Source organism: Aptenodytes forsteri, unplaced genomic scaffold (assembly GCF_000699145.1).
Source record: "Aptenodytes forsteri isolate BGI_AS27 unplaced genomic scaffold, ASM69914v1 Scaffold94, whole genome shotgun sequence".
Classification (NCBI taxonomy): Eukaryota; Metazoa; Chordata; class Aves; order Sphenisciformes; family Spheniscidae; genus Aptenodytes; species Aptenodytes forsteri.
In genome coordinates, this window is record NW_008795017.1 from 556377 (window position 1) to 570475 (window position 14099).

Genomic DNA, 14099 nt, shown 5'->3' on the forward strand with positions numbered 1-14099 from the left:
TGGCTATTAGGAAAAAAAATTATTCACCAAAAGGGTTGTCAAGCATTGGGACAGGCTGCCCAGGGGAGTGGGGGAGTCCCCATCCCTGGAGGTATTTAAAAGATGTGTAGATGTGGTGCTTAGGGACATGGTTTAGTGGTGGACTGGGCAATGCTAAGTTAACAGTTGGACTTGATGATCTTAGAGGTCTTTTCCAAGCTAAATGATTCTATGATTCTATGACTACTGTGTGATTTAGGAGAAATCACAGAAAATTAACCTTCTGCTAAAACTGAAGTCATTTATCTCTTAAGGATTTAGGACCCCATCTGCAAAATGTACATACATTGTTTTATTCTACTGTATTGCAAAAAAAGACTCAATTTGAATTTTTAGTGGGATCTTGAAACCTTGGATAGTGACATCAAAATTTTCCTACATTTGATCAAAGTGTGAATCATCTTCTCTAATGGTCTGTCTTGTCACTGGAGAGTACTGTGTGTACCACCAGACTAAGGTGATAAACAAGTGACTCTATGTTCAAAATATCATTTGAATTCACATCCACAACTAAAACAATACACATTTCCCCCCAATAAGAGAGAGAGGAAGTGGGTGGGGATACAGGACAGACAGTGGAAATTAATCCAGGTTTTCAGTTTTCCAGCTATCTCCTATTATTCTTGTCATGTTTCAAAAGCGTTTAATAACTGCTTACTAGAAATCCTAAAACTTCTAAAAAATGTTATTGCAACCTTTTGATTCTTTCTTGGAATGTTTCTTGGTATAATTGATTATAGTTACAAAAAATGACTATAATTATCAGTTTAGGGATAGAGAGATGGGATGAATAATATGAATATGAATTCTTCATGAGACATTTTACTGAAGACTGAAATTTAATAATATCTGTATTTAACTCTATGATTTCTTATTTTGTATTTTTGAAACATTTGCAACGCTATTTCTGAAAAGTAGGCTTTCTAGGGACAAGCTCCATGAAGTGCTACTGGTAAGTAGGTGATACTGCTCTTCTCCATGGTTTTGTGTTAATATATCCATTTTACACTAGAAGGCCTTATATTCCTGGAGCTGGCCATTCAAACTGTGAAGGAATATATAGAATAAGGAATAAATTGATCCTAAAGTGGTCACGTATGTTTAAGGATTCCAAGGCATTTTTACTGACATTCCTGTATTTAGCATATTTTAATTTAAGCGTTTGCACTCTTCCTATCAGGAAACTTCCCTGCCATTTTGCCTACTTTAAACCACTCCTTGCTATTGCTGGACCATGCTCGTCTGCATTTTAAGAAGCAAGAGCCAGCTCCTGGGCTGGTGTAAGCACCATTGCTCCATGGGATTATTCTGATTTACACCAGCTCAGGATCCGATCCATATTTTCTATCTCTGTGACATGATTTAGGCTAAGTTACACCCTATAAATCTATTGTCAGTTGTTATTTTCTGCCTCTCAACCTTCCAATAGGAGAGCTTGCATTCAGGTTTCACAGCCAGGCGACAAAAGGCTTCCCCTGGGTACTATGCTACTCTTTTAAAAACTAAAGCACACGGGCTGTGGAGGCAAAGCATTTAAACAGCAACATTCATTACCCCAGCTGAAGGAAAAAAGGTCAGCTCCAGCAGTAATCTCCTGCTGTAAATTTGCTAGAGAAACAACATGCCAGTAAAAGTACACATTAAACAATATTGTTGGCACTGGGACGCTCACCACCTCCAGCCCCGCCGGCGATATCGATGGCGTTAAACCCGGCATTCGGGGGAAGCCCTTCTGCCGGGAGGCACACCGCAGCACACCCCACAAGGTCAGCCGAAGCAGGACCCCTCCGCCCTAAACACGCACATGTATACATAGGTGTGTGTCTATAGGCACACATATGTGGTGGCCCGTGAGGAGGGCGTGCGGAGCGGCGCACACCGGCCGCCCTCCCCTCCCGTGAGGAAGGATCCCTGGCGGGATGGCGGGCGGCAGCCCCCGCTGACAGATTTTTCGGCACGTTGCAGGCAGTTTGGCCGGGTGCCTGGCAATCCACTAGGACTGACACATTTTGGGCAGAGCGGCGGTGCGCAGGGAGCCATGTGGCCGATGTTAGTAAACATTATCCCGCACAGTCTGGCGTGCCACCGCCGGCAGCGGGGGGGCGGCGCGCAGGGCCCGGCCGGGGCGGCCGAGCTGCCCGGGGACGCCAGCCGTCATCCAGCAGCTGCTCGCTGCTCCGCCAGCCAAGGCCCGTCATCCAGCAGCTGCTCCCGTCTCCGCGGCAACGGCGACGAACAATGGGCTGGAAATCCAGCCGGCGGCCTGTATGGAGAGGGCCCTACGGAGGGAGAGGGCCCTATGGAGGGAGAGGGCCCGCTGCCCAGCCTGGGGGCAGCCTGCCCACCCCCCCAAAAAGAGTACACCCTGAAGTACACAAAAAGGCACACAAAACGGCATCAGGCCGTGTTATGTCCCCCAGCGCCCCTTCAGGCACATTCCCCCTCGCCATCCAGGTGTTCAGGCTCCATTTTGATTGTGCCTCCCCGGCTACCCAGGTGGAGGGGCAGGTTTAACAGTAAAGGCTGGATGGCACAGTGTTAAAATAATGGGTTGGATTTCAATGGAAATTTGTTGGGCTTTCTCTCTCCTGTCGCCGTTTTAGACCTCGCTCTGAGTGGCAGAGATTAGACTTTGGTTTGTACCTCATCACTCTGGGAGGCAGAGGGGCTTCTGTCCCTGCCTGAGGACAGTCCTCTCAGTTTTACACCCAAATTTCCAGCTTTCAGCATAATTCTGCTTTCAAATATAACCCTTCTCCCCACAGGCAACAAAAAAAAGGCATGGATTTAATGCACCTCGAAACCCTCTTGGCAAGTAACTGAGCTGTCCTGAGGTTGCCACTCAGAAACCTGGGGAAAGCAAAGGCAGCCTCCCTCCTGCACTTGCAGCAGGAAGAATTTCTCCCACTTGTAAGACTTCTACAGCTGTGCACAAACAAGGAAATCTTTATAAGAGGAATGGACACAGTCATAAACTTTGAAAAAATACAGCAGCACTCTCTATATGCAAATAAAAACCCCCATCCTCTCCTAGTAAGTCCAATATTAATTTACTGAAGTATTTTCCTACATCATTGCACCCAGACAACAAACCCTACTCGCCATTCAGACAGCAAGTCTGGATTTTGGGGAAGCTTTATAGAGATAAGCAGCACTTCCCTGGAATACATTCAAGTCTCTTGCCCCCTGTCAGCTACAAAATCTTCAGAAAGCACAGTTTCTTACAACACAGCCCTTTCTCCATACAAAATTAGGCCTTTGGGACCAATGTCTCTTGTTGTACAAGTCTTCCGTGGAATATCTTACAACTTTTAGGAGCAATTGGTTCTTATTACACAACCAAGAAATATTCATGCTTTCCTCAAAACCTCTTGGGAATCTGTTCCCCAGCAGAAATCCGTATCTTTGTATAATTATGTTGACTTACCAAGTGTCACTAAAGGAACTGTGTGTCATAAAGGACAAATGTCCTCGTGTGATGATAAAGGACTGTATGGAATTGTCTGCTCCTTTTCTGCAGGTGTGTATGTGTGTGTGCAAGATGACAAGAGTCTAACCTAAGGCATGGGGGGAAGTAATTAAGAAAAATCTCTCCAAATGCCAGGTATGTCATCTCTATTGGTAATATGTCATACGCAGTCCTATGAGGACCCAAATGAGAGCTAGAGCTTTTGAGTTTGATATAATGTATGTGCAATGAATATTTATTACAATCATGATTTATAAAATGTAGTAATGCTCTCAGGAATGTTCTGCACTGAAGAAAGTTCACTGTGTGCAGAAAGAGTGTGCTAATTAAGAGATACCATACACGTGTCACTGCAGGGAAGCTTTCAATCGGGAAAGTAATCCATTGACTATATGTGCATTTTGCATCCAAGACCCAATTTTGAAAAAAGGGGAAGAAAGAAGGTAAGATGTTACAGGCTTGTCTGGCTGCATTCCTGTTGCATAAAAGAACCAAAAAGAATGAGGAAGAGAGTCCCGGAGGGAGGCAGGGGCAAGAGACAAAGCTGAGAGGCAAAACTGGAGGCTGGATTTCGTACCTGGCTCTGTACGTCAGCTGGGACCTGTAAATGTCCAAATGCCAGGACAGTGGGAGAAATCCTTTGACCTTGGAAAAACTCCTCATGGCACCACACATGAATACGAGCTGCAATTAATTAAGTTACTTTGTATAAAAACAAAAGCTTTGTTAGAAGACATCTAAATTTGGGTGGGTCTTGCTGCTGTAAAAGTAACTGAAAGACTGAAATTGAAAGACCCTTTGTTCATTAGGGCATGAAAATTTATTGGTTATATTTATTATAATAATTTCAGTGAGCTGTCTCTGGACCTAAGTCAAACTAGCATGGCATGGTGCATCATATACAGTTACGCACAGCTGTTTGCATTGATACAGCTAAGTCCCCTTACCTTCCAGCACTGGGTAGCCACATCCAGCCTCCTTATCGGGAGTGCTCGCTGACCTGTGCTAACCCCCAGCTGTCCCTGAGCACTGGTTGTGTCAAAGCCCTGCCAGGACACGTGCTGACCATGTAACAGTGGGGACAATCACAGGCCACTGCCAATGTCTGTGCCCTAGGCCTCTTTCACTTGCTAGCTCATAGATAATCTGACAGATCCAAACACTAAATCAATAGGCTTCAGTGGGAACTGGGACAGGCTTAGTTGGTCTTTCCCTGTTTAATTTTTCTAATTACATTCTTAATTTCCGCAGGTCTAATTACTTATAGTACAATAACAACATTACCAAGAGAAATAAAAAAGAAATGGGATTAAGAAGTTCAAAACAAAAAACAAATCTTGCATTTCTGAAAATGTTTAAGACAGACCTTTATATCGGGGCCCAATCCTGCTCTCTGCACCTAGACAAAAACACTATTGTATCCAGGGCTGAATCCATGGAAATACATCTGGGCTTCACATCTCAGCTGAGCAACTGAAGAGACTACTGGTAAACTCGCAACTTTAGTGCAGAAAATTGATGATGGGTCATAGTCTGAAAAAGGTTTTCAAAAGCTATTTTGTTTGAAAGAAAATTGGTGAAGAAAGACAACAAGAGAGGAGGAGGGAAGGTTTGGGAACAGGGTTGGGAACCAACAGCTTCTACTTTGAAGCCACGATACCTTATTCTTCAATAGGTCTGCACAAGTCACTTGGTCCTTCTGCCTTACCTGCCCACCTCAGCGCAGCAGGGAGCAGAAAGCTTTGTGGAGCATTTAGCAGTCTGAAACACCAAGGAAGCCTGTCCATGAAAGAGAACTCATAACTCCAGTGCAGTCAGTGGAGCATCACAGATTTACTGGAGGCCTAGAGCCTTGTGTGAAAGGCCCTAAAAATGATGTTCTGCTTGGGTACGGGGATGTACGTGTAAAAATTTTTGGTAAACCCTGCGCTGCATTGCATATTTAGGCAGAAAAAAATAATAAAACTGCCTTCCCCAAAGAAACAGCTCACTGTGGTTTAGGTCCTGATTCATAATCCAGTGAAGTAAAAAATATTCCTGCTGTTTCACCGGTTGGTTCACAGGTACTTGGTATTATTTTTGGTATTGTCCAATTGTTATTCCTCCTTTTACAGTCTTTCTACTCTCTTACTCTGGCTCATTTGTCAATACATTACATGTAATGCTCCTAGTAACAAAGCACAATAAAAATCAAAATATACTGAATTGGCTCTAGTTAGAATAGAAAACAGATGGGATATTTTTCAGCATGTTTGAAAAATCAACATATTTTCTTGTAATATCTAATAACTAGCATTATTTTAATTTTACAGTTTATACCAGAAATAGACATTAACTCACTAAGCCTTGATGAAGCATCTGTAGCTCTGTGAGGTGAGTCTCACTTTACAAGTCCTGGGTTGCACACCCTGCACTGAGGGAAGTGAATCCAGATTTTTTCAAGGTTCCACTGCTGCTGTAAAGACTCCAATATCATTACTTAGTTTAAGTCAAGCAATTTGGAATGATATTTCCAGCTTTTGTTTTCTTACTTAGTTTCATTTTTCTTTCTTCCTCTACAAAACTATGCCCAATATAACATGAGGATAAAATCGTAAGGCTTACCTAATTACTACTGTATTACACTTGTATGAACAGTGCAGATACTGAACATTAGACAAATTACTAATACAACAATGCAGCAGTTCTTTCTGTGGCACAAGATTTCTCTGGGAATGTTATTTTATTGTATTTAATTTAGTGCTTGTTTGTTTAAGGGGGAGAACAGACATTGCTGTATTTCAGTTTGATTCAGCAAGCATTCTGGCCTCAGTCCAGCAAATCACTTAAGCGTGTGCTTAAATGTAATGAAATGAAATTTAAGTTCATAGTACTGCCTATGTATTTAACATACAGCATGGGCTTAAGTGCTTTATACAAAGCAGGACCAGAATGATGAAAAACCTTAAAAAGAAGGCACATGCATTTTTACACACACAATTTTTAAAACCCTAATACTGTTAAAAGGGACATTTTCCACTGCCTATGCTATGAAAACACTGTGTAGTTCCCCCCCACTATCCCCCCCCAAAAGCCAACTAACTTTTCTTGATCTGACGATCTGACAGCTATATCCTGTGTAACTGCTAGTCTGGCCCTTTTTAAAACTATCCTATTAAGTTAAGTGGAAGCTTTGCCTGAGCAAGGTATGCAGAAATGAGTCACAGGGAGTATATGGAATTTTCTCAGGACTTAGGGCTGTGCCTGTTGTAGCCAAAGGCTAAATCTCCGGTGGAACTCAGTAGTGTTCCTCTGAGTACATTCGCTTTCCATACCAATCTCTGTTTTAGTGGGAAACATAAAACCAACATGAAAGTCATGCTGAAACACACCACAAAGAAAGGTGTGTTCTTAACTTGGGTTACCTAACCCAGGTTAGATAATTTAAGCTGCGGTTGCACAGCAATTTAAACCAATCTAACTACTGGCTGCCAGGGAGGGTGGAACCACGTCAGCCAACAGTTAGATGTGCATCAGCCGCTGCCGCACTGCAGCACCAGCTTCAACCAGCAGCTAAGATAGACAAGGTAACTGGAGTTGCCTAATATGGAACACAAAATGCTAACAGTGCTTAAAGCCCCCACTGCTTTAACCTGTCCGTGTAAAGATATTACTGAATTTTTATGAGTTTTTGCAATGTAGACAGACCTGGAGAACCTTTTCAGAGACACAGAAACTCGGTAGAGCTGACTGCTGTCCACAGGAAAAGGAAAACACGGTTCCTTCCTCAGAAGGTTTACAATCCATATGTTATATTTCCACTGCAAAGGCTCTAAGCTCTTAGCCAAAGAAGGAAAAAAAACCAAACAAACCCAAAAGCTGGCTTTACTATTTATGAGAAGCTCCCAGTGTAAAAAAAAAAAAAAAAGGAAAAAGGCTGCTTTCTGCTTTGATTTGCAGGTTAGATGCCTAGGGATTTATTTGTTTGTATGTTTGTTTGTTTGTTTCTGCCAAGAGCAGAAACAACCTTCTTCAATTACTCTGCAGTGACAGTAATTCAACTCTCTTTTCAACAGAAGCATTAAATACCTCTAGGTTTCATTCATTAACAGAATAATACATATATTTTGCTCGGTACTGTTTGTTTGAATTACAACCTCACGGAATTCAGAACAAAGCTAGTGTGGCTGCATGGACCTGCTCAAAATTCTCAAAATTCCATTTTAAATTGTTTCTGCTACAAGATCTGATTAAACATACCAGTTATCTAAAATATACTAGTTTTTCTGCTGCTCCATTTTTCTTGCCATCTCCAGTCACTTCTTGCCAAAAATCACTTTTAAGTGGTTATTGTTTTGCATTTCTAGCACATCTCAAAAAAGTGAGGAAACAATTATGCTTTTGATCAAAGGACAGATCATGAGCTAATCATACATATTCTCTCAGATATCCTCATGCCTTCATGCTAGAGAAAATGTCTTTCTCAAACTTATCACTTGCTTAGTATAGACTTAAACAACACCCCCATGCATTTTACACAATATAGAAGGAGTTGAGTGCCTTTGGCCCAGTTTCTGTAGCTTTCACTCATAAATAAAGAGGTGGGAAGAAAGAAAGCAGAGAAAAACATGCACAAGTATGTATGAACAGATGTTGGCTTTGATTTTTTAAACAATATTATGTTGCCCCACTTATCTGAAGGTTTTTTGGTATTTTGAATGATAAAGGTGGGTACAGATTCGCTTCTCTTGCCTTCTCTTGTGTTTAAATTTCATTTCTGAATGCTCACTTCAGCACCAGGTTTCTCTGCACACCAGAGGTGTGGTCTCTGGGGACAGAGGAAAGGGGAAAGGGTTATAAGATGTGGATCTTATACATGGTCATATAAAATTGCCCAAGGAGACTGTTCCTATCCAGGATGCTGCACAGAAGAAAACAGGCATTACAAGCCTCAAGGCACTCTTCTCTGCCTCCTTGTGCAGAATGTCTATCCCTGAGGCTTACACGAACGCCCACAACCAGGAAAAAGGATTTAGCCCAGCATTGAAAGACTGTAGCGTTAGGAAATGGAAAACACATTAGAAATGTGTGTTAACCCCAACTGGAAAACCTAAGCAACTCATTTTACTTCCAGCCAACAAACCCTTCAAGAGAACTCGTGCTGATTTATGTTGAGGTATCTACATTTGGATCTCCACCTTATCTCTCTGGGTAAGGCTTCAGGTTTGATTCAGCATAAGGGTGAAGTGAGGCAATGTTCTAGGTGTTTGTATGTTGGATTTTGCCTTGTTTTGTAAGATCTATAAATTTCCTGTCTGAAGATTGGTGGTTCGCTTTTATCTTCTCATTTCTAATGACATTTATTATATTCCAGAAGACTAGAAATAAAATAAATTCTATGCTAACCTGAAACTTAAGAGCAGAGGATGAGGATTAGGGCAGAAAATTTGGGGCCTAAGAAATGAATCTACTGACTCGCAAAAGTCCCTCGTGCACTCCAGATCTTCTCCCCTGAACTAGTGCTAAAATATCTTAGCACTGTGAGCTAGAAGAAATTGGCTGGGTTTATATCTTTCTTTCGCTCCCTTGCAGTTTCCTGCAGGTCAGTGAGCTGTACACCAACCTCTCTGGTCTGGTGTGGCTCAGGAAATTGCAAATATTTTCAGCTGTGTCAGGTTCTGCATATGCAAGTTAGAAGGTTCAAAGGGAAGTTTAATTGACACTAATCCTCATCTTGACTTTTGCTCACCTCCTCCTCTTTTCCCACTAAGCCTTCCCACCTTCCCACCTCAAAGCCACAGAAGCTTTACAATTTTTCTTACAAAAATATATATATTTAACCCTTTGGCAATCTCTTAATGCCCTTTTATTAAATCCCTTAACTCCTTTTATTAAGTCCAGGGTAATTAAAATGATTATAAACCTCTCTTGAGAGATTATACCCTTTAATCACAGTGCATATTTGCTGAGACGTAGGCGACATTTGTGGTATATCAAATATAAAAATACTTTGGGCAAAGATGTTTAATAACAATTTTTAAAACTAAGATCTTGATTAAGGAGGTTTAGGGCATTAAAAAACATATCTACATGTGGTCACAACAAAACATTGAAGGACTTCAAATACTTTTCCACATATACAATGGTACAGTTATAATCAGGTTTCTCAATTTATTTCAACTCTAGCTCCTCAGCTGCCATAATCTGTCCTAATGCCATTGACTCCCAAGGTGCTACACTACTTTATACCAGCTCAGTTTTCTGGGCAACCAGAACAAATGCACAAGTAAAATCCCTTCTTGGGTCATTATTCCCAAGCCAATGAAAGAAAAATCAAGGACTCTTCTTCTGGAGTGGGCTTAGATCTCCTGTCTGGGACTCCCAAACTGTGCATTCATCCCATCAGCAGCAATAGTAAGGTGAATGCATCCCCTTGAAAATACATATGGTTGGATGTTGATGCAGTATGGTTGTGCACAAAGTAAGTAAGTTTAGGAACCCCTATTCCAGTGTAAAATATAAATATGCACTGAACTTTTATCATCAAGGTTTGGGGTTTAATTAGGACATTATTATTTAGAACTTCTCACTCACAAAAGTATGCTTCATTGTCACATGTATAGGTCATCAAATAGGACCAAGTGATATGAAGTCAGCTGTCATGGTTTAACCTGGCAGGCAACTAAACCCCACACAGCCACACGCTCACTGACGCCCGGTGGGATGGGGGAGAGAATCAGAAGAGTAAAAGTGAGAAAACTCATGGGTTGAGATAAAGACAGTTTAATAGGTAAAGCAAAAGCCACACATGCAAGCAAAGCAAAACAAGGAATTCATTCACCACTTCCCATGGGCAGGCAGGTGTTCAGCCATCTCCAGGAAAGCAGGGCTCCATCACGCATAACGGTTACTTGGGAAGACAAACGCCATCACTCCAAACGTCCCCCCCTTCCTTCTTCTTCCCCCAGCTTTATATGCTGAGCGTGATGTCACATGGTATGGAATATCCCTCTGGTCAGTTGGGGTCAGCTGTCCCGGCTGTGTCCCATTTCCAGCACAAATCCAAAACACAGCCCCATACTAGCTACTATGAAGAAAATTAACTCTACCCCAGCCAAAACCAGCACATCAGCCCTCAACAGTTACTAATCTTTTCTTTAACTATTGGTAAGTCATTTAATCTCTGTGTCTCTTCTGTTTCTTCATGCCTGTTAATATACAGCTTGAATTTCATTTGGCACTTCTAAGACCAAGCTCTCAAGTGTTCAAAAGCTGAGTCTTCTTTGAGGGAAACACATAAGTGATAATACACACATTATAGGCCGAAGGCACTCTTACAGAGTTGTAGAATGACACAGATCAGTATAGAAAGTATTTATTTACTCTGACACTTGCTACTAGACTGATTTCTGAAATTTCAAAATTAAAGAGTTCTGATAAGAAATAAACTAGGCATCCAAGATTTGTTTTGTTTTATTGCCATTCTTTATTAACAGTGAGGAAAACCATTAATTTAAAAAAATTTCAGTAGGATAGACGGCCAAATGCCTTACTCTTGACCGCTTCTAATTGCTATTTATTTTCACCGTTGCTTACATAACTAAAGCATCCAAGCACTGCATATGGTCAATACCAGCAGCAGAAAAGGAAGGTATAATCTTCTTTACTAAAGGAGTTCATGATAGCTTAACTGCTCCTAGGTTAAAAGTTAATGCATATGCTTAAATTACTCCAGAAAATAACATTCAGTCTTTAAAACATACCACTGACAAAAATGAAACAATGTTAATTAATATGCACTATTCTATCTATTTTATTCTAACTGCATGCTTGTGTTTTCAGAAAGTAGTCTTCCACAAACAAATGTCAGTAAGAAATTAAGAACTCAAAAAATGGGAAAGAATATAAAATACAACGTAATTTAACTTGGCATACCTACAGTTTTCATTTAGAAGTCTTGGAAGATCTTGAATTCTTACTTTATACACTCCTACTGAAGTCAACAGACCTATAACTACTCAGCAAGTGTTCAGCAGCTCACAGAATGAGACCCTGTATTTTAGAATTAAATAAAAAAAATACATTGAGACATAATATAACTAGTAGGAAAGGTGAGACTGCAAAGTTAGAAAGAAGATGTGACTCATTTAAGTGTTTGAATGAAAGGAGGAATTGTCATAGGGTGATATGGAACAGTTATTGAAGACCACAGGTGCTGTGAAAAGAAATATTTTTTTAAAGGAACAGAGAAATAAAGTTATAAGGACTACTGGAGTAAGGTTATAGAAACAAGTGAAGGGAAACACTGAAATATTTAGAACTATAAGAGGTCCATTAACAGATCTAGCTGTAAAAGTTAATAGGATTTTTCTAAATGTTCATCTACTTTCTGGTTTTCTTCTGTGTTTTTCTTTTACATTGAAAAGAATGTGATATGTACTATCATTTAATTTAATTTAAAATGTTGTCAGTATATCAACATCTGAAATGTATCAACATGCCCTGTAAATGAGCTTTGTGTAGGTGTGAGAAGGAGAAGATAAGGTCCTGCCCACCATGCAATATGGTAACATGAGAGATGTTTTAGGAAATTTTATCAGTAATACAAACAATTTTCTGGCAATGATGAATATTGCTATACATTGATGATAAGCAGGACATGTGAGAGGATAAAAGAAATCCAAAGATGCTAAAGTTATGGAGAGGCTATTATAGACGACCAAAGCAAAAAGGATATGAGTGTTGCAGAAAAGATGAACTAGACAGAACTGGGTTTAAGATTACTTGACTAGTTCAAGAAAAACCTTTAAGATGTATAAGTGAAATAAAATGAGTGGAAGACAGGAGTAGTAGGACTCAACTTGTGATTTAAGGCACTGAAATTAGGTGTTAATGCATAGGTGTTTACATGTTCATCATATACCTGGAGTTCCTTTTATGGACAATGGAGAACTAATCAATACAGTGAACTGAACCTAGAGAACTAATTCAGTTCATCCTAAAATAGACACCTACACTGAATCACTCTCCAGACTCCACTGACTATAATAGCACCTAGATATCAAGCTTTCAGTTGGATATCTGCAAACAGACATCCAGATTTAGGTCTCTTAAGCTGAACCCCACATTAGACATCTACAATGTTGGTACATGTATCTGGTCACCCAAGGCTTCTCTATAATCAACACAGAAAAATCAGTACTTCTAGGGTGAGGTTAATTTGTGTTATTTTAAATATTTATTTAAGGATGAAATTAATTGTGCACTAAAAATACCTGTTTTCGTTATTGACTAAAAAGAATTAGCATCTGGTCAGATGAATCCCCCCTTGCCTCCTCCATGGCTACTTAGCTGAGGGAGGCAAAAGGAAAGACAAGAAGTAATAGATCAGCATAAAAATGTTTAAAGGCTGAAGATAATAGAAATTATTGAAGTACATTACATTGTTACATAGCTTCATTAGCAGCATTAATGTATGTTTGAAAGAAGTGTTCATAAATATATGGGTTCACAACACTATGATATGTTATCTTGTACACCTGTGTTCCTGTTCCACTCATGCAAGAAATACTACATTGGAGTTGAAGCACATTGTGGTTTACCCAGGCTTGTTTGGCCTGAAGTAGAGCTTTTAGAGAAATGTTTCTAATCATAATTATTGAGGATGTAACTCAGGAATGGTGCCTGGAAACCCTGACCAAAACTAATGATTGTAGGAAAAAATGAGAAACGAAAAGCCGTCAGAAACACAGTTTACAGTACATTTTTGATGACCAGGTTTCTAGATAAAAGTGAATATGTTTGCATCCCTGTTAGGTTTTGTTTTACACTAAGAATTTTCTAACTCTTACTTAAGAGAACATGCAATTCTAAAGGGATCAACCAAACATGTTCCCAATTTCTTAGAGCGGAGGAATATCAAGCATGAGCCTCTAAACATCTCTTTAAAAATAAAAAAAAAAAGCATTGCCGCTTTCAGGGAGAGGCTGCTAGATATCACCATTCTCATTTTAGCACCTGATTTAGGAATCTAAATACTATTTTCTAGCTCTTTAGGGCCAAATTCATAGATGCTGTACAGGTGCCTAAACTCCTTTTAGTTTCACAGGACAAACATTTATCCAAACCATTTGTTGTGAGGAAACTTTGTAGATTTGCATATTACATGCTGTCACATCTACGTCTATGTTTAAATAATTGTGACTTTCTTGATACTATCTTCAACTGCTACTAGCTCCAGAGTTTCCTGACTTTTCACGGATCACATTCGTAAAGTGACCAAAATACTGCTGAAGCTCTGAACATAATGAACTGCTCAGAGACTGACTTAGTGGAAGCCAAATCTTCATTATATTCTTGACCTGAGACAGCGAACTCCTATCTCACCAGTAGTGCAAAATCCTATAGATATGCTCAGATCGCATCTAAGACATTAACACCTTATGGGTCTCTCCACATTACAGCTGGAAATAGCTGATGGGCAGAAAGACTGTATGATGCCCCCCCAAAAAAATATGGAAATTGCATGTGCTGCTTCCTAGGACAGTCATTTTGGAGACGACACCAAGCTGAGTGGTGCGGTTGACACGCCAGAGGGACGGGATGCCATCCA